The 18,426-nt window shown below is 40.1% G+C and overlaps 1 protein-coding gene across 1 annotated transcript in view; it reads right to left on the reverse strand.

Annotated features, from left to right (window-relative positions):
• GLIS1 (GLIS family zinc finger 1) overlaps positions 1-18,426 on the reverse strand; it is a 429,609-nt gene that overhangs the window by 80,484 nt on the left and 330,699 nt on the right. The gene's annotated exons all lie outside the window — the stretch shown is intronic.

The following is an 18,426-nucleotide window of genomic DNA, read 5'->3' on the forward strand; positions in this document are numbered from 1 at the left end:
GGGTTCCAGTTTCTCCACAACCTCGCCAGCATTTGTTGCTTGCTGTTCTGTTAAATTTTACTATTTTTACTGGGGTGAGATGATATCTCTAGTTTTATATGGAATGGAAAGAAGCCCCAAATAAGCAAAGCACTCCTTAAAAATAGAAGAAAGGTAGGAGGCATCTCAATCCCTGATTTCAAATCGTACTACACTGCCGTGGTGGTTAAGACATCATGGTACTGGTACAATGACAGACACATAGATCAATGTAATAGAATTGAGAACCCAGAAATCAGCCCACCTACCTAAGGTCAACTGATTTTTGACAAGGAGATGAAATCAGGTAAGTGGGGAAATGACAGCCTTTTTAACAAATGGTGTTAGCAAAATTGGAAAAGTATCTGCAAAAGACTCAAGCAAGATCCACACCTCACACCATATATATGACCTAGGACTAAAATCAAGGACTATAAACTTTGTTAAAGAAAAGTTTGGAAGAACATTAGAAGTCCTAATCCACAACATGAAGTCTTCCAAGTATTCTGAAAAATCTACAACCAGGAGAGGATAAAATAGATGAATGGGACCTTCTAAGAATCAAATCCCTATGCACATCCAAAAACTTCTCCAAAAGGGTAAAAAGGAAAGCCACAGACTGGGAAAAAGTATTGGTAATGACATGTCAGATAAGGGACTTATATCTAGAATGTATAAAATACTTGAGCACCACAATAAGATAAAGGTAAATAATCCAATAGAAAAATGGGCACACAATATGAACAGACACTTCACCAAAGAAGACATTCAGATGGCTAACAAGCACATGAAGAAATGTTCAAAACCCCTAGCTCTTAGAGAGATGCAAATCAAAACAACTATGAGATATCACCTCTTCTGTCTTTGTAATGATGGTTTGCACTCTTCTTGGATGATACCCTTAATATCCTCCCACAACTCATTTGGTCTTCACTCATGTTCAAGGCCTCAAACCTGTTCCTGAGATGGTTCTGAAATTCAGGTGGGATAGACTCAAGGTCATATTTTGGTTCCCATGGATTCAGTTTCATTTTCCTCAGCTTCAGCTTGAACTTGCATATGAGTAGTTGGTGATCTGTTCCACAATCAGCACCGGGCCTAGTTTTCACAGCTGATATTAAGCTTCTCCAGTAGTTCTTTCTGCAGATGTAATCAATCTGATCCCTATGCATACCATCAGGTGAGATCCATGTGTATAACCTGTGTTTATGTTCCTTCAAAATTGGGAAGGACATATGCCAGTGATGTGTCCTATTTCCATATCTTTTCAGCCTGTATGCAGAACAGATTATCTGGGAAGTTGGGGTCTATGAGGAGAAGTGTGGTGTTAGGATTGGTGGAAGATGTATCAACAATCTGCATTATGCAGATGATACAACCCTGCTTGCTGAAACTGAGGAGGACCTGAAGTGCTTGCTTCAGAGGGTCAAGGACTGCAGCCTTCAATATGGATTGAGGGTCAATGTCAAGAAGACAAAGATTCTCACCACTGGACCAATTGGCAGCATCAGGATGGATGGTGAAGAGATTGAGATTGTTCACAGCTTTAGTCTTCTTGGCTCCACAGTCAACACTCTTGGCACCAGTAACCAGGAAATGAAAAGACGTATTGCAATGGGAAAGTCTGCTGTTAGGGACCTCTCCAAAGTACTGAAGAGCATTGGTGTCACTCTGGAAACTAAGGTGCATCTGATACAGGCCATGGTCTTTGCAGTCACTTGTTATGCGTAAGAGAGTTGGACAATTGCTAGGGAGGATAGAAGGAGAATTGATGCCTTTGAGATGTGGTGCTGGAGAAAACTACTGAGTGTACCATGGACTGCTAAGAAAACTGGAGAGGGTTAAACTGGGCGGTTCCTTGGAGGCAAGGATTCTGAGGCTTCGTCTAACATACTTTGGACATTTTGTAAGGAAGGACCAGTCCTTGGAGAGGTACATCATACTTGGGAGGGTGGAGAGACAGTATAGGAGGGCAAGACACTCTATGAGGTATATTGATTCAGTGACTGGGGTAATCGGGATGGATGTGTTGGAGACAGTGCAATTGGCACAGGATAGAGCTGGGTTTAGGGCTGTTGAACATAGGGTCACTATGAGTCCCAAGCAACTCGACGGCATGTAATAACAACCACCACCACCATATGAACAAGAGTAAATGGTAGTGAAGGAAGAAGCTGAAGCGGCACTGAGGCACTGGCAAAAAATAAGGCCCCAGGAATCAATTGGGTATCAACTGACATGTTTCAATTAACAGATGCAGCCCTGAACGTGCTCACAAGTCTATGCTAGGAAATCTGGAGGACAGCTGCCTGGCCAAGTGACTGGAAGAGATCCATATTTGTTCCCATTCTCAAGAATGGTGATCCAACAGAATATGGGAATTATCAAACAGTATCATTAATATCACATGCAAGCAAAAGTATCATTCAAAAATGATGAGAACAGTACAGACTAGAACAGCCTGGATGGATCCTGACTGAAAGTAAAGAATACGAGAATAATGTCTATTTGTGCTTTATTGATTTGCAAAGGGATTTGACAGTGTGGATCATAACAAATTATGGTTAGCATTGAGAAGAATGGGAATCTCAAAATACTTAATTGTGCTCATGTGAAACCTATAACTAGACCAAGAGGCTGTTGTTCAAACAGGGAAGAAACACGGCATGGTTTAAAATTAAGAAAGATGTGCATTAGGGTTGTAGCCTTTCTCCATGTCTATTCAATATGTATGTTGAGCAAATGGCAAATAACACAACCAAGTTTGGGGAAAGTAAGGAGGACTTGATGCACTTGCTACAGAAGAGCAAAGAGTATTATGGTCTTCAATATAGATTGTATCTCAATATCAAGAAGACAAAAATTCTTATCTCCAAACCAACAGGGAGCCCATGATAGATGGAGAAATGATTGAAGGCGTCAATGACTTCATCTTTCTTGGATCCTTGTGCTCACAACCAAAACTCTTAGTACTAGCCATCAGGCGATAAGGTGATACATTGCACTAGGAAAGTGTGCAGTCAAGGACCTGTTCAAATTATTGAGGAGCAATGAGGCCAGTTTGAGGACTAAGGTATGCCTGATTCTGGCCATGGTCTTTTTAATCACTTGCTATGTAGGATGACAGAAGAAGAATTGATGCCAGTGAGCTATGGTATTGGAGAAGAGTGCTGAATAGACTGCCTCAAGAACAAACAAATATATACTGGAAAAAGTGCAGCCAGAGTGCTCCATGGAGGCAAAAATAACAAAGCTTTGCCTCACATTCTTTGGGAATGTTGACAGGAAAGGCTATTCCTTGGAGAGGAACATCAGGCTTGGAAAGGTAGAGAGTCAGCAAAAGAGAAGACCTTCACCCAGAAGAAATGACACTGACTGATGCAATAAGCTCAAGTGTGTCAGAGATTGTGCAAATGGCACAGAGTAGGACAGAGTTCGGATCTGTTGTTCATAGGGTTGCTATGAGTTCTGCTTGACTCTTTAACATATAACAACACTTGTAAATTAAAGTTTAATTGTTCACATAACTTCGTTGTATTTAGAAAGAATGTTTGATAAAATCCAATTTTCATATATTTCAAAACTTTAAAAAATTAGTAGCAAAAAGGAGCAGCTGTAATCTGATGGATAGATCTACAAAAATGCTATGTTGTGAAAAGAATTTTCACAGAGGAAGATTTTTGGATGGCCAATAAACACAGGAAGAATTGCTCAAAATCACTTGCAATATGAGAGATGCAAATCAAAACCAAAATGAGATACCCTCTCACTCCAGCAGCAGTGGCAAAGTTCAACAGGACAGCCAAGTAGTAAATGTCGGAAAGGATGTGGTGAGGTAGGAACTCTTCTATATTGTTAGTGGGATTGTAAAATGGTACAACCACTCTGGAAGGCAGTTTGACGCTCCCTCAATAAGCTGAACATATAAATTCCATATGACCCTGCTATTTCACTGCTTGGAATATACTCCAAGAGAATAAGAACTGAGGTACAAATGGAGACTTGCACACCAATGTTCATAGCAGCATTAGTTGCCATCACAAGAACATGGAAACAGCCCAATGTCCAACCATAATAAAATGGATTGAGAAATGATGGTACATTCACATGACAACATACTATGCAGCATGTAGAAACAATGATTTTGTTTACCTAATTTGGGAGGGAATGGAGAATATTATCCTTAGTGAACTAACTCAGTCCCATAAGTACAAATAGTGTTTAAGATCATTAGAGTAGAACAAGTATGAGGCTCCAAGCAGGGAGGGAAGGGCAGAAGCAGAGGGGTGAGAATGGGGGGAAGCTTGCTAGCCATAGGGTCACACAATTTGATGGGTGGAGGGGAGGTGAAGGGAATGTGAAAGATATGATATAAAAAACAATGTATTTGAACTTCGTAAATAAACCAGTATATATTTTTTAAAGCTATGTTATTGTTTTTGTTATGTGCCATCGAGTCTCCTGTGACTCATAGTGACCCTATTTAAACAGCTCTGAACCTCTGACTGACCCCAACACACCTAATCCCATTGGTCCAGTTATCATGTCAATCCATCTCAATCAGGGTCTTACTCTCCTGCCCTGTCCCTCCATCCTTCCAAGTATGATGTCCTTCTCCAAGGACTGGTCTCTCCTTGCTATGTGACTAAAGTATGTGAGATGGAGCTTCAAAATTCTTGCCTCCAAGGAGAAACTTGGTCTCACCCTCTCCAAGACAGAATTGTTTGTTCTCTTGGTAGTCCATAGTATGTTAAAGACTCTTCTCCAGAACCACAACTCCAAGGCATCAATTCTTACTCTGTCACACTTAGTCATTGTCCAGCTCTCTGATGCATAGCATGTAACTGCAAAGACCACAGCCTGGATCAGGCGCACCTTAGTTTGTAGACTGATATCATTGCTCCTCAGCACTTTGGGAGAGGTCCCTGACAGCAGACTTTCCCAATGCAATTTGATTTTTTTCTTTCCTGACTGCTGGTGCCAAGAGTCTTGACTGTCGAGTCAAGTAAGCACAAATTGTCAACCTCAATCTCTACCCCATGCATCATGAAGCTGCCAAATGATAGAAGTCTTTGTCTTCTTGATATTAAGCTTCAATCTACATCCTTGACCTTCTGCAGCAAATGCGTCATGTCCTCTTCTGTTCCAGCAAGCAAGGTTGTGTCATCTGCATTTCGCAGGTTGTTGATGAGTCTTCCTCCAATCCTCATGCCACATTCCTCCACATTAAGTGAAGCTTCCTGAATGACCTGTTATGTTTATATATATTGAAAAGGTATGGAGAGAAGATGCATCCTTGATGCACAGTCTTCTTGATCCTGAACCATGCGGTGTTTCCCTGCTCTAACCACTACTTGCTGGTCCAAGTATTAGTTTTATATAAGCACAATTAAGTGCTCTGGGATCCCCATTCTTCTTCTCCAGGTTATCCACAATTTGTTGTGATCCACATAGTCAAATGCCTTTGCGTAGTCAATGAAATACTGATAGACATTCCTCTGGTATGCTCCGCTTTCAGCCAAGATCCATCTAATGTTGGTCTCTTCTAAATCCAGCTGGCACATCTGGCAGTACTGATCTACTGTTCCAGTTGTTTCTGGATAATCTTCAGAAGGATCTTGCTTGTGTGTGATATTAGTGATCTCGCTCAATAATTTCCACATTCTTTTGGGTCGCTTTTTTTTTGGAATGGGAATAAATACAGATCTCCTCCAGCCAGTTGGTCAGGTCTTCTTCCTCACTAATAAACAGGCCTCCTTACCTACTAGTAACATATCAGAAGCAGTTAAAAGCAGGAACAATATAAGACTGTATCATTGTTACTTTTCAAGGAGATGAAAGAGTATAAAGATTGGGAAAAAATCATATTTATTCACATAGGTGATTGTACTCAAATTCCAAAAGAATCTACACTAAAAAAAGTGATAAAGGAGCTTTCTACGAAGAAGGCGCTGAAAGCGAAGAAGGAAGCCCCTGCCCCTCCCAAAACTGAAGCCAAAGCAAAGGCATTGAAGGCCAAGAAGGCAGTCCTGAAGGGCGTCCACAGCCAAAAAAAAAAAGAAGATCCGCACGTCACCCACGTTCCGGCAGCCTAAGACGCTGAGACTCCGACGGCAGCCCAAATACCCCCGGAAGAGCTTTCCCAGGAGAAACAAGCTTGACCACTATGCCATCATCAAATTTCCCCTGACCACTGAGTCAGCTATGAAGAAGATAGAAGATAACAACACACTTGTGTTCATTGTGGATGTCAAGGCCAATAAGCACCAAATTAAACAAGCTGTAAAGAAGCTCTATGACATTGATGTGGCTAAGGTCAACACTTTGATTAGACCTGATGGAGAGAAGAAGGCCTATGTTCAACTTGCTCCTGATTATGATGCTTTGGATGTTGCCAACAAAATTGGGATCATTTAAACTGAGTCCAGCGGGCTAATTCTAAATGTAATAAATTTTTCTCACCAAAAAAAAAAAATGATAAAGGAATTTGGTAAGATGGCTGATGTTAAGATAAATATACATTAATGAAATGTATTAATATTAGTGTTGTGATGGATTGAATTTTGTACCCCTAAAGTGTGTGTCAACTTGCCTGGGTCATGATTCTTGATGGTTTGGCAGTTCTATAAGGATTTACTTTGACAGTTCAGTGATATAATCACCCTCATGCGTGATCTGGTGTGATCAATGAGTTGTAAGGGAATTAGAGTGGGATGCAACACTCTTACTCAGGACACAGCCTTGATGTGATGTAAGAGAAGTTTTCTGGGGTAAGATGGCCTGTATCAACTTTTATCTTGTCATGTTGTTTATCTTGTAGGTGCTTTCAAGTCTCCTATGGCTCACAGTGACCCTATGCACTTTGAGTTCTTTGAGGAGCTGAACGTTGCCCTGTCGTGCACCATCCTCAGGAGCTATGCTATGCTCAAGCTACTGCTGCAGTCACTGTGTCAGTTTATCTCTCTGAGGGTCTCCTTTTCACTGATCCTCCACCTTTTCCAAGATATTATCTTCTCTCAAGTATGGGACCCTCCTGACAAAACGTTCGAAGTATGTGAGATCAAGTTTCACCGTCCTTGACCTTAAGCAGCATCTGATTTCACTTCTTCCAAGACAGATTTGTCTGTTCTTTTGATGGGTCTGTGGCATATTCAATACTCCAAAGTCAATACTTCAGATCCTCCTTTAGTCTTCTTTCATTGTTCACATTTCAAAAGCATACGAAGCAATTGTATCTCTCTGCTAGGAGAATAAGGGAGTTCTGGTGGCCTGGTGGCAAGAGTTCATCCTAGAGAGGGTGAAACCAGGCTGCTCCTGAGGCAAGGATTTGGAATCTCCATCTCACATACTTTGGGCATGTTGCAAGAAAGGACCAGTCCTTGGAGAGCAACGCTATGCTTGGGAGAGTGGAGGGACAGTATAGGAGAGGAAGACCTTGGATGAAATGGATTGATTCAGTGACTGGGGTAATGGGGGTAGGTGTGTTGGAGATAATGAGGTTGGCTCAGGATAGAACAGGGTTCAGAGCTGTTGTACACAGGGTCAGTTTGAGTCACAAATGACTCGATATCACATAACAACAAGAACAAGAACAATGAAGCAATTAAAAACTATGCTTTAAATCTGCCACACTTTCTTTAAACTGGTCTCTTTACTTGTTAGTACTTTAAAGAGGAGGACCTGATAGCACTCTCTTCTTCATATAGTCCAAACTCCAAACTCAAATGCATTGCTGTCGAATAAGAAAGATCTGAGGGAATAACCCGCACAAGAGAAGCCTGCCCGTCTATCCCCTACAGAGCTGCTGATCTAACACAGAGGTGAAGCCTTTGGGTTAGGAGTGCAATTTTCAATGGACTTTCAAAGTCCAACTTCTTGAATTATTTGCTCAGCATACAGATTGAAAAGGTATGGAGAAAGAATACAATCCTGACATACACCTTTCCTGATTTTACATCCTGGTGTATTTCCCTGCTCTGTTTGAGCAACAACTTCTCAGTCTATGTATAGGTTTTGTATCAGCACAGTGAAGTGTTCTGGAACTCCCATTCTTCTCAATGGTACCTATAATGTATATGATTCACAAAGTTAAATAACTTTGCATAGTCAATAAAACACAAGTAAATAAGTAGTATTTTCTGCTTTCACCCAAGATCCGTCTGGCATCAGCAATGTTATCTGTTGAATCCAGCTTAAATTTCTGGCAGCTCCTTGTCTGTTAATTTTTTTACGACAATTTTACCTAGTCCTGCACCATCCTCTGTCTCACACATTTTGGGCCTGTGGCCAGAAGGGCCTAAGAGGGTCAGTGCAGAAGGGTGAACACACTGGATGAGGTGGACTGACACAGTGACAGTAGCAATGGGTCAAGTGCACCTGGGATGATGATATTGGCTCAGGGTAGAGCAAAGTTCAGAGCCACTGTACATGGGGTTGCTATGATTTGTAATTGACTTGATGGCACATTGCAACAACAACATTAACAATAGTAACATCCTCACAACTGTTGCTAGGTCTTAACTCATGGTTGCATCCAGTGTCAAATTTCATTGAGAACAACAGAAACAACAAAAAAATTCAATGCCATTGGTTTGATTCCAACTGATAGTGACCCTTCAGTTGGTTTCTGGGGCTGAAAAGCCTAACAGGAGGAGATACGTCTTTCTCCCTTAGAGCTAGTGATGGCTTCCGACTGCCTTCTGGTTAACAGCACCACATGCCCCAGAGATCCTTATCTCACTGACTGTTTTCCTCTCTTTTTCCTGACTCCCCACTTTCCTAAACCTGATATTATTCTCCAGGGTCTAGTCCTACCTGATAACATGCAGAAATTTTGGCATCCTTACTTCTAAGGAACATTCTGGCTATACTTCCTCCAAGGCAAACCTATTCATTCTTCTGGTAACTCACGATGTATTTACTATTCTTCACCAAAATCACAATCTATCAGTGTCCATTCTCTTTTTGTCTTCCTTTCTCATTGTCCAGCTTTCACATGTTTATAAGACTATTAGAAATATCATGGTTTGAATCAAGTGCACCTTTGTCTCCAAAGGTACATCTTCTGCACCTGATTTACCCAATGCAATATGTTTGATTTCCTGACTGTTGTTTCCATGAGCACTGATTATTGATCCAAGAAAAAGGAAATCTTTGACAACTTCAACTTCTTTGCCATTTATCATTCAACAACTAAATGAACATCATCAAGCTGTTCATTAGCTCGACTGTAAGGGTTTTAGCTTTCTGATATTTTTTAAAATTTATTATTCATTTCAATGAAAATTTACAGAAACTTTTGATTTCCATTTATTCATTGTTGCACTTTTCTTCCCTCCCAACCCTCCCCCCAGTACACTACCCTCTTGGAAAAGTAAAAGAAAAATTCTCTCTTTGTTTTACAAACCCTCCCCCCAGGTCCACTCCACTATGCAGCCTTTGCCCTAGACTCCCATCATGACAAAAATACCTAATCACATATCCCTTTGAAACAGTTTTCTCCCTCATCTGTTTGAACGCAGTATACATTATTGAACCCATCTTTCTCAGTCTCCCCCAACCCCGAGGTCAGTTCTGTTATACAACAGTGGCACCATGCAGTATTTGTCCCTTTGTGACTGAGATACTTCACTCAGCATAATGTTCTCCAGGGTCACCCATTTTGAATAATATTGCATGAGTTCATTGTTTTTCAATGCAGTGTAGTATTCCATTGTGTGAATATATCACAGTTTCTCTATCCATTCATTTGTTTATGGGCACTTAGGTTGTTTCCAACTCCTTGCTATTGTGAACAAAACCGCGATAAACATGGGTGTGCGTATATCTGCTTGGATGTCAGTTATGGTCTCTTTAGGGTATATTCTCAGGAGTGGACTTGCTGGGTCAAATGTTATCTCTATTTGCAACTTTTTGAGAAAGCGCCATACTGCCTTCCACAGTGGTTGCACCATTTTACACGTCCACCAACAGTGAATAAGGGTTCCAGTCTCTTCACGACCTTGCCAGCATTTGTTGCTTGCTGTTCTGTTAAATTTTGCTATTCTGACTGGGGTGAGATGATATCTCATAGCTGTTTTGATTTGCATCTCTCTTTGAGCTAGGGGTTTTGAACATTTCTTCATGTGCTTGTTAGCCATCTGAATGTCTTCTTTGGTGAAGTCTCTAGTTTTCTTATCTTTGAAAGTAACTGATACTGAATGCTGTTATTTGTTAACTTCATTAGTAAATTCTTCAAGTTACCTTCTCTTTCAGCAAGCAAGATTGTGTCTATTACATATCTCAAGAGAGTGAAGGAGTTTTCCTCTAATTCTGAAAGTACATTCTTCTTCAGAGAGCTCAGCTTCTCAAATTAATTGTTCACTGTACAATAAAATGAAAGGATACAATTTTGACCTTTCTCAGTTTTAAACCACACAGTATCCTCCTCCCACTCTTCTCTTAATCCATGTAGAGAACATGACACAGAGAACGTGTGTCCATCCACATGAACACATTTAAGCATTCTGAATTTCCATTCTGTGAAATGTTATCTATAATTATAATTACATTATAACTGTAATTATTCATAGTTGAATGTCTTGGTATAATTGTTAAAACAAATACACCTCTTTCTAAAGTGTCCTCTCTTCTTGGTCAAGATCTATTAGGAGTAACATGTCTCATTCCATGCCCTCTTCTGAATTCAGCTTGAACTTCTGACAGTTCCCTGTCGATGTATGGATACAGTTACTTTTGAACTATTTTTAGCAAAATTAGGACAGTATATAATGATGATAATGATGTAATGACAGTGCTGTTTTTTGGTAATAACCAACTAGATGAAAATGAAAACCACAAGATGGCATTTCACACCCACAATAGGCATAACATATTGTAGGTGGAGAGGTAAAATGATACAATTATTTTTAAAAACAATTTAGCTGCCTTCTCTTTGTTGTTGTTCTTGTTATTGTTAGATGCCATTGAGTCAAGGATGAATCATAGTGACTCTATGAACAACAAACAGATCTGAACTCTGTCCTATCCTGTACCATCCTCACTATTTCTGACACACTTTAACTCACTGTGCTAATCCATCCGGTTGAGGGTCTCCCTCTCCTTTGCTGACCCTCCACCTTTCCAAGGATGATGTCCCTTTCCGAGGAATAGTTTCCTCTAGCAACATGCCCAAATATGTGAGATGAAGTTTCACCATCCTTGCCTCAAGGAGCACTTTGGTTGTACTTTTTCCAAAATGTGTGTTGATTCCTTTGGCAGTCCATGGGATATTTAGTACTCTTCTCCAAAACCATAACTCAAAGGCATCAATTTTTCTTTTGTCAACTTTATTCACTATTCAGCTCTCAGATGCATAGTAAGTGATTGAAAAGACCATGGCCTGAATCAGATGCACCTTAGTCTTCAAAGTGACATCATTGCTCCTCAGTAATTTGGAGAGGTCCCTGATAGCAGATTTTCCCAATGCAATATATCTCCTAATATCCTGATTGCTGGTATCAAGGGTGTTGATTGTGAATCCAACCGAGATGAAATAATTGACAATTCCAATCTTTTTTCCATCTATTACGATATTTCTTATAGATCCAGTGGTAAGGATTTTTGTCTTAACGTTGATGCAATGCACCATAGTAAAGGCTGTAATCCTTGATCTTCTGCAGCAAGAATTTCAAGTCTTCCTCATTTTCAGCAAGTAACATTGTATCATCTACATAATGCAGGTTATGGATAAGTCTTCCTCCTTTCCTTATGTCATATTCTTCTTCATAGAGTCCAGCTTTTCTAATTACTTGTTAAGCATAGAGATTTAACAGGTATGGAGAGAGGATATAACACTTGCATACTTTTCCTGACTTTAAACCATGCAGGGTTCCCTTACTCTGTTAGCACAACTGCCTCTGGGTCTAGGTATAGGTTTTGTATGAGCACAATTAAGTTCTCTGGGATTCCCATTCTTCTCAAAGTTAGACATAATTTGTTATGATCCACACAGTTAAATGCTTTTGCATAATCAATAAAACACAAATAGACATTTTTCTCGTATTCTCTGCTTTTGGCCAAGATCCATCTGGCAGCAACAATGATATCCCTGGTGCCATGACTTTTTCTAAACCCAGGTTGGACTTCTGGCAGTTCTCTGTTTATGTGGTGTTCTAATCATTTTTTATATAACCTTCAGCAATATTTTGCTTGCATGTGATAGAAATGATATTGTTAGAAAATTTCCACATTCTGTTGGATCACCCTTCTTGGGAATGGAAACAAATATAGATCTTCTCCAGTCAGCTGGCCAAGCAGCTGTCCTCCAACTTTCCTGGCATAGACTGGTGAGCACATCCAGGGCTGCATCTGTTATTTGAAACTTGCCAATTGGTATTCTATCAATTCCTGGAGCCTTACTTTTTGCCAGTGCCTTCTGTGCAGCTTGAACTTCTTCCCTCATTACCATTGGCTCTTCTCAAAATTTTTCAGTGTCAACCAATTATAATTTTTTAAATTGTGATTTTAACGAAAGTTTATAGAAAGGCCAGGTTTTCATTCACTCATTAATTCATTGTTGCATTTAACCAATTATTTTTGCTGGAGTGCTTCTGTGTGTTCTTTCCATCTTCTTTTGACATTTCCTGGATTACTCAAGATTTTGCTTTAGGGAGCTCTGGTGGCTTAGTGGTAAGGAGATTCTCTGCCAACCCAAAGGCACATGGTTCTAATTTAGCTCCTTACATCCAGCAATTTCTAGTTACAAATCCTAGAAAAACTATTCTACAGGTTCAGAATGAGATGCCAACAAGGATGTTCACAGCAGTGCTGATTATAATAGCAGAAAATGGAAACAACTTTAGTGTTCATCAACAAGAGAATTATTTGTTTGGATCATTCATGCAAAATGAAATTACACAGTAGTAAAAATGAATATGTTATAGTGACAAAGTATAATTTGGCTAAGCTCTTAAAAACACAGAACTAAGTGAAAAATGGAAAAGACCACATATAATATGGTGCTATTTTTACAAATCTTTAAACAAAGCAAAACTAAACAATACATTGTTTAAGGAGATATATATACACACACATATATGATGAAATCATAATGAAAAACTCAAGAGATTACTAAAAAGAAAATGGATAGTGCTTCAGGGAATTTATGGATGCTCCTTTTGTTACACTTGATTACTTGCACATATTTCTGCATATTCTTTTGAATGTACTAAATATGATATAATAAAAAAAATTTGAGCATGAGTAAGAGCCCTGTTTGGAGTTAAGCAATACTAGTTCCTAGTACAAATTCCAGCATCTGCACTTTCTAACATATGATCTTAGAAGATCTCTTCCCTAAATCTATTTCTCTCTAAAATGGGTACACTAACTCTTGCAGGGTGTTGACAGGGTTAAATGTGCCAATCCTAATTTAGCAAAGTATCTGGCATGTATTAAGCATGAAGAAGTGTAGCCAGAATACTGCTTAGAAGTGAGGATGGTTCCACGTCCTTTGGAATCAATCCCTGCAGGACACAATGACAGTAAAGTAGAGAGCGAGTGAAGGCCCTCAGTAACGTGATTGGCTGGAACAACGGGCTCAGTCACAGTGACACTGTGAGGGTGGCGGCAGACCAGGTGGGGTTCCTTCTGTTATACTCAGGATTTCTATGAGTTGAAACCCACATTGATGGCGTCTAACAAGATGAAGCGTAAGTGTGTGTTACTTTTATTATCATTATTAATAATTATAGACAAAGTCAGTGACAGAGCTCTGGAGGCCTAGTGGTAAGAAACTGCTGCAATCCTGAAGGCACATGGTTCGAATCCACCAGCTGTACTGCAGAAGGATGGGCAATCTCCTCCCATGTGATTAACCATTGATGAAAACCCACGGGAGGGTCAGCTATGGGTCGGTTCTGACTTGATGGTACAAAACAACAGTCAGTGACAGCACAGAAACCCTGGCCATCCCACTTCCCAATACAGTGCTTTTGCCACTATGTCAGCCGCCCTCTTTACTTGGTGCCCTCAGCCCCTGGGGACCACAGTGGGTTAATCTCAGCCTCATCAGAGGAGCAACCACATTGGGTGGCACCACAGCCAAGAATCCCTGTGAAATCAGGGGACGTTTACATTCTTGGTGGATTAAAATCCTTCTCAGGAACTGCAGAAGCCTGTGGGCTCTGGTGATTAATAGCCCAGCCTAGTGCTGAGGGCCCTGGGAGGACACTGGCTGCAAACAGGAGGGATGGCACAGGCACCACTTGGACTCACATGAGCTCTGGGGACACAAAGGAGCCTGGCAGTGGGGCGAAGGAGGAAGGCCAGCGGCTGCAGACCCTCCACAGTGAAGAGTACGAGCTCTAACCCCCCTGACTGTCCTGATCCTCTGCCTTGTTGGGAGACCCCAGGCTCAAGATGCTGCCTCACTGTTCCGAACTCCAGTCACTCATTCACAAAACAGCCTTGGGCTCATCTGTGATAATGTGCTTAGAACAGTGCCTACCCAGTAGGAACTCAATCACTTTAGTTTTTACATATTTTGGAGTCATTTTTGTATGCACAGCAACTCCATAGAGAAAAACTAACCCATACAGTTTTCTAGGCTGTAATTTTTTTTTTTAAATTTTACTGGTTTACTTACAAAGTTTGTATACATTGTGTTTCACACTATTATTTATCCACATTGTGTTTCATACAATAATTCCCATTCATTGTGTTTTATAAAATTAATCACGGAAACAGCCCAAAGGTCCAGCCATAACTGAATGGCCTGAGAAAATGTGGTACATTCACATAATAAAATACTATGCAGCACTCAGAAGCAATGACTTTGAAAAAGACTACATAACTTGGGAGGGACTGGAGAACATTATGTTGAGTGAACTAACTCAATCTCTTGAGGATAAATACTGCATGAGACCACTATTGTAAAAATAGAAGGGTGACTAGTAAAACATGTAGAGATCCAAGGGGGAAAAAGGTGGGAATAGAGGTGGTGAGGATTGAGTAGGGGTGAAATCACAGGGGTACAGAATTTGGTGGATGGAAAAAGCAGGTGAAGGAAATGAGAAAGATCTAGAGGGGACCTGGTAAGATAGGCTGTGATTTTTTTTTTAATAGATTTTAATGAAAGTTTATCAAGAACTTGGATTTCCATTCATTAATTATTGCAAGTTTTCCTCCTTGTCCCCCCTACCCCGCTCCCCAGTTTGCTTTTTTTCTTTGGAAAAAAGTTCTTTCATTGTTATACAGTCCCAACCCACCCCCCAACACTTCACTCTACAACTCTTATTCTGGACTCTTCTCAAGGCTGTGATTTTTCCCCTTTTTAAAATACTTTTTATTATTAATTTTAATGAAAGTTTACAGAGACTTTGGATTTAAATTCATTCATTGTTTCACTTTTCTCCCTGCCCACCCCTCCCACCTAGTTCGCTCTTCTCTTTGAAAAGTAAAAGAAAAATTTTTTCATTGTTATACAATCCCTCCCACCAAGTCCACTCCACTATGAGCCTTTATTCTGGACTCCTGTCATGAAAATAATACCTAATCGTATATTCCTTTTAAACTATTCTTTCCCTCATCTGTTTCAATGCAGTATACATAATTTATCCCATCTTTCTCAGTCTCCCCTCAACCCTGATGTCAGTCCCGTTTCACAACAGTGGCATTATGCAGTATTTGTCCATTTGTAACTGAGATATTTCACTTGGCATAATATCCTCCAGGGTCACCTATTTTTTTTAATAATAGTTCATGAGTTCCTTGTTTGTCGATGCTGCATAGTATTCCATTGTGTGAATACACCACAGATTCTCTATCCATTCGTTTGTTGATGGGGACTTGGGTTGTTTCTAGCTCTTTACTATTGTGAACAAAGCAGCAATAAACATGAGTGTGTGGCAGTTATGGTTTCTTTGGGGTATATTCCCAGTAGTGGAAATTTGCAATTTTTTGACAAAGTGCCATACTGCCTTCCATAGTGATTGCACCATTTTACACTCCCACCAAGGGTGAATAAGTGTTCCAGTTTTTCCACAATCTCGCCAGCATTTGTTGTTTGCTATTCTGTTAAATTTTGCTATTCTTACTAGGGTGAGATGATATCTCATAGTTGTTTTGATTTACATCTCTCTTAGAGCTAGGGATTTAGAACATTTTTTCATGTGTTTGTTCACCATCTGAATGTTTTCTTTGGTGAAATGTCTGTTCATATCCTGTGCCCATTTTTCAATTGGGTTGTTTATCTTGTTATGGTGCTCAAGTATTTTATAAATTCTAGCTATAAGTCCCTTATATAACATGTCATTACCAAATATTTTTCCCCAGTTTGTGGCTTCCCTTTTTACGCTGTTGGAGAAATTTTTGGATGTATATAGGGATTTTATTCTTAGAAGGTCCCATTCATCTATTTTATTCTCCCTGGTTGTAGATTTTTCAGGATGCTTGGAAGACTGTTTATGTTATGGATTAGGACTTCCAGCGTTCTTCCAAGCTTTTCTTTAATGAAGATTATAATTCTTGGTTTTAGTCCTAGGCCCATGATCCACATTGAGTTGGGTTTTGTGTATGGAGTGAGGTGTGGATCGTGCCTTAGTTTTCTGCAGATAGTTTTCCAATTTTGCCAACACCATTTGCTTAAAAGGCTGTCATTTCCCCACTTAACTGATTTTATCTCCTTGTCAAAAAATCAGTTGACCATAGGTAGATGGGCTGGTTTCTGGATTCTCAATTCTATTCCATTGATCTATGTGTCTGTCATTGATTGTACTAGTAGACCACCATGGCAGTGTGGTAGGATTTGAAATCAGGGAGTTAGATGCCTCCTACCTTGTTTCTCTTTTTAAGGAATTCTTTGCTTATTTGGGGACTCTTTCCATTCCAAATGAAACTGGAGATGGCATTTTCCATCTCGTTGAAGAATGGGATTGGTATTTGTATTGGGATTGCACCTAATGTGTAGACTGCCTTTGGGGTAGTATTGTCATTTTTCACAATATTGAGTCTTCCTATACATGAGCAAGGAATATTCTTCCATTTCTCCAGGTCTCTTTTTGCTTCTTGTAGTAATGTTTTGTACTTTTCTTTGAATAGATCCTTTGTGTGTCTAGTCAGATTTACTCCCAAGTATTTAATATTGTGATTAGCTATTTTGAAGGGTATTGTTTTTCTTAGCTCTAGCTCTGCATTCTCTTTGTCACTGTAGAGACATCCAATTTTTGTATGTTGATCTTATATCCTGCCACTTTGCCGAACTGGTCAACTATGTCCAGTAGTTTTCTTGCTGAGTCTTTAGTTTTCTAAGAATACTATCATATCGTCTGCATTGTTGTTTTTGTTATGTGCCATCGAGTTGCATGCGACTCATGGTGACCCTGTGTACAACAGCTCTAAACTCTGCTCTGTCCTGTGCCAATCTCATTGTTTCCAACACACTCATCCCAATTGCCCCAGTCACCAAATCAATCCACCTCCCAGACGGCCTTCCTCTCCTGCACCGTCCCTCCGCCCTCCCAAGCATTATGTCCTTCTCCAAGGACCAGTCTCTCCTTATAACATGACCAAAGTATGTCAGACGAAGCCTCAGAATCCTTGCCTCCAAGGAGCAGCCTGGTTTAACCTTCTCCAGGATGAATCTGTTTGTTTTCTTAGCAGTCCGTGGTACCCTCAACACTCTTCGCCAACACCACAGCTCAAAAGCATCAATTCTCCTTTTATCCTCCCTGGTCATTGTCCAGCTCTCTGACGCATCTGCATAGAGAGATGATTTCACCTCCTCTTTGCCCATTTGGATACGTCTTATCTCCTTGTCTTGTCTTATTGCTATTGCTAAGACTTACAATACAATATTGAATAAGAGTGGTGATAGTAGGCATCCATGTCTATTTCCTGTTCTTAAAGGGAATAAGGCTATGATTTTTATGGAACAATATTGCCAAGTCTTTCTTCCACAGAACCACTGGATGGATGAACCATTAAACTTAAGGTTAGCAGCTAAGCACTTAACCTTTGTGCTATCAGAGCTCCTTCCATCATGTTTAGCTACAATGATTTCACTGGCAATGGTGCAATCTGACGACCTAGTGGGCAGAGAGTGGCACTGCCAACCTGAAGATGGAATCCCTCAGTGGCCACACAGGAGAAAGATGGGCAATCTTGTCCTGTGTGATTTACAGCCTCTTAAAACCTATTGGAAGGTCACTATGAGTCGGTTCCAACTCAACAGCAATGAGTAAGTGAATGGTTCCATTCAGGTGGGTAGGGAATCAATCTCAAGGGTTATTAGGATCAATTTGCTAGTTTATTTCCTTGAGGATTAGAACTCAATATGGGAAGACTGTTTATGTTGTGGATTAGGACTTCTAGTGTTGTTCCTAGCTTTTCTGTAATGAATTTTATAGTCCTTGGTTTTAGTCCTAGGTC

Source organism: Elephantulus edwardii, unplaced genomic scaffold (genome assembly GCF_000299155.1).
Source record: "Elephantulus edwardii isolate Elephantulus edwardi_28Jun2011 unplaced genomic scaffold, EleEdw1.0 scaffold00005, whole genome shotgun sequence".
NCBI lineage: Eukaryota > Metazoa > Chordata > Mammalia > Macroscelidea > Macroscelididae > Elephantulus > Elephantulus edwardii.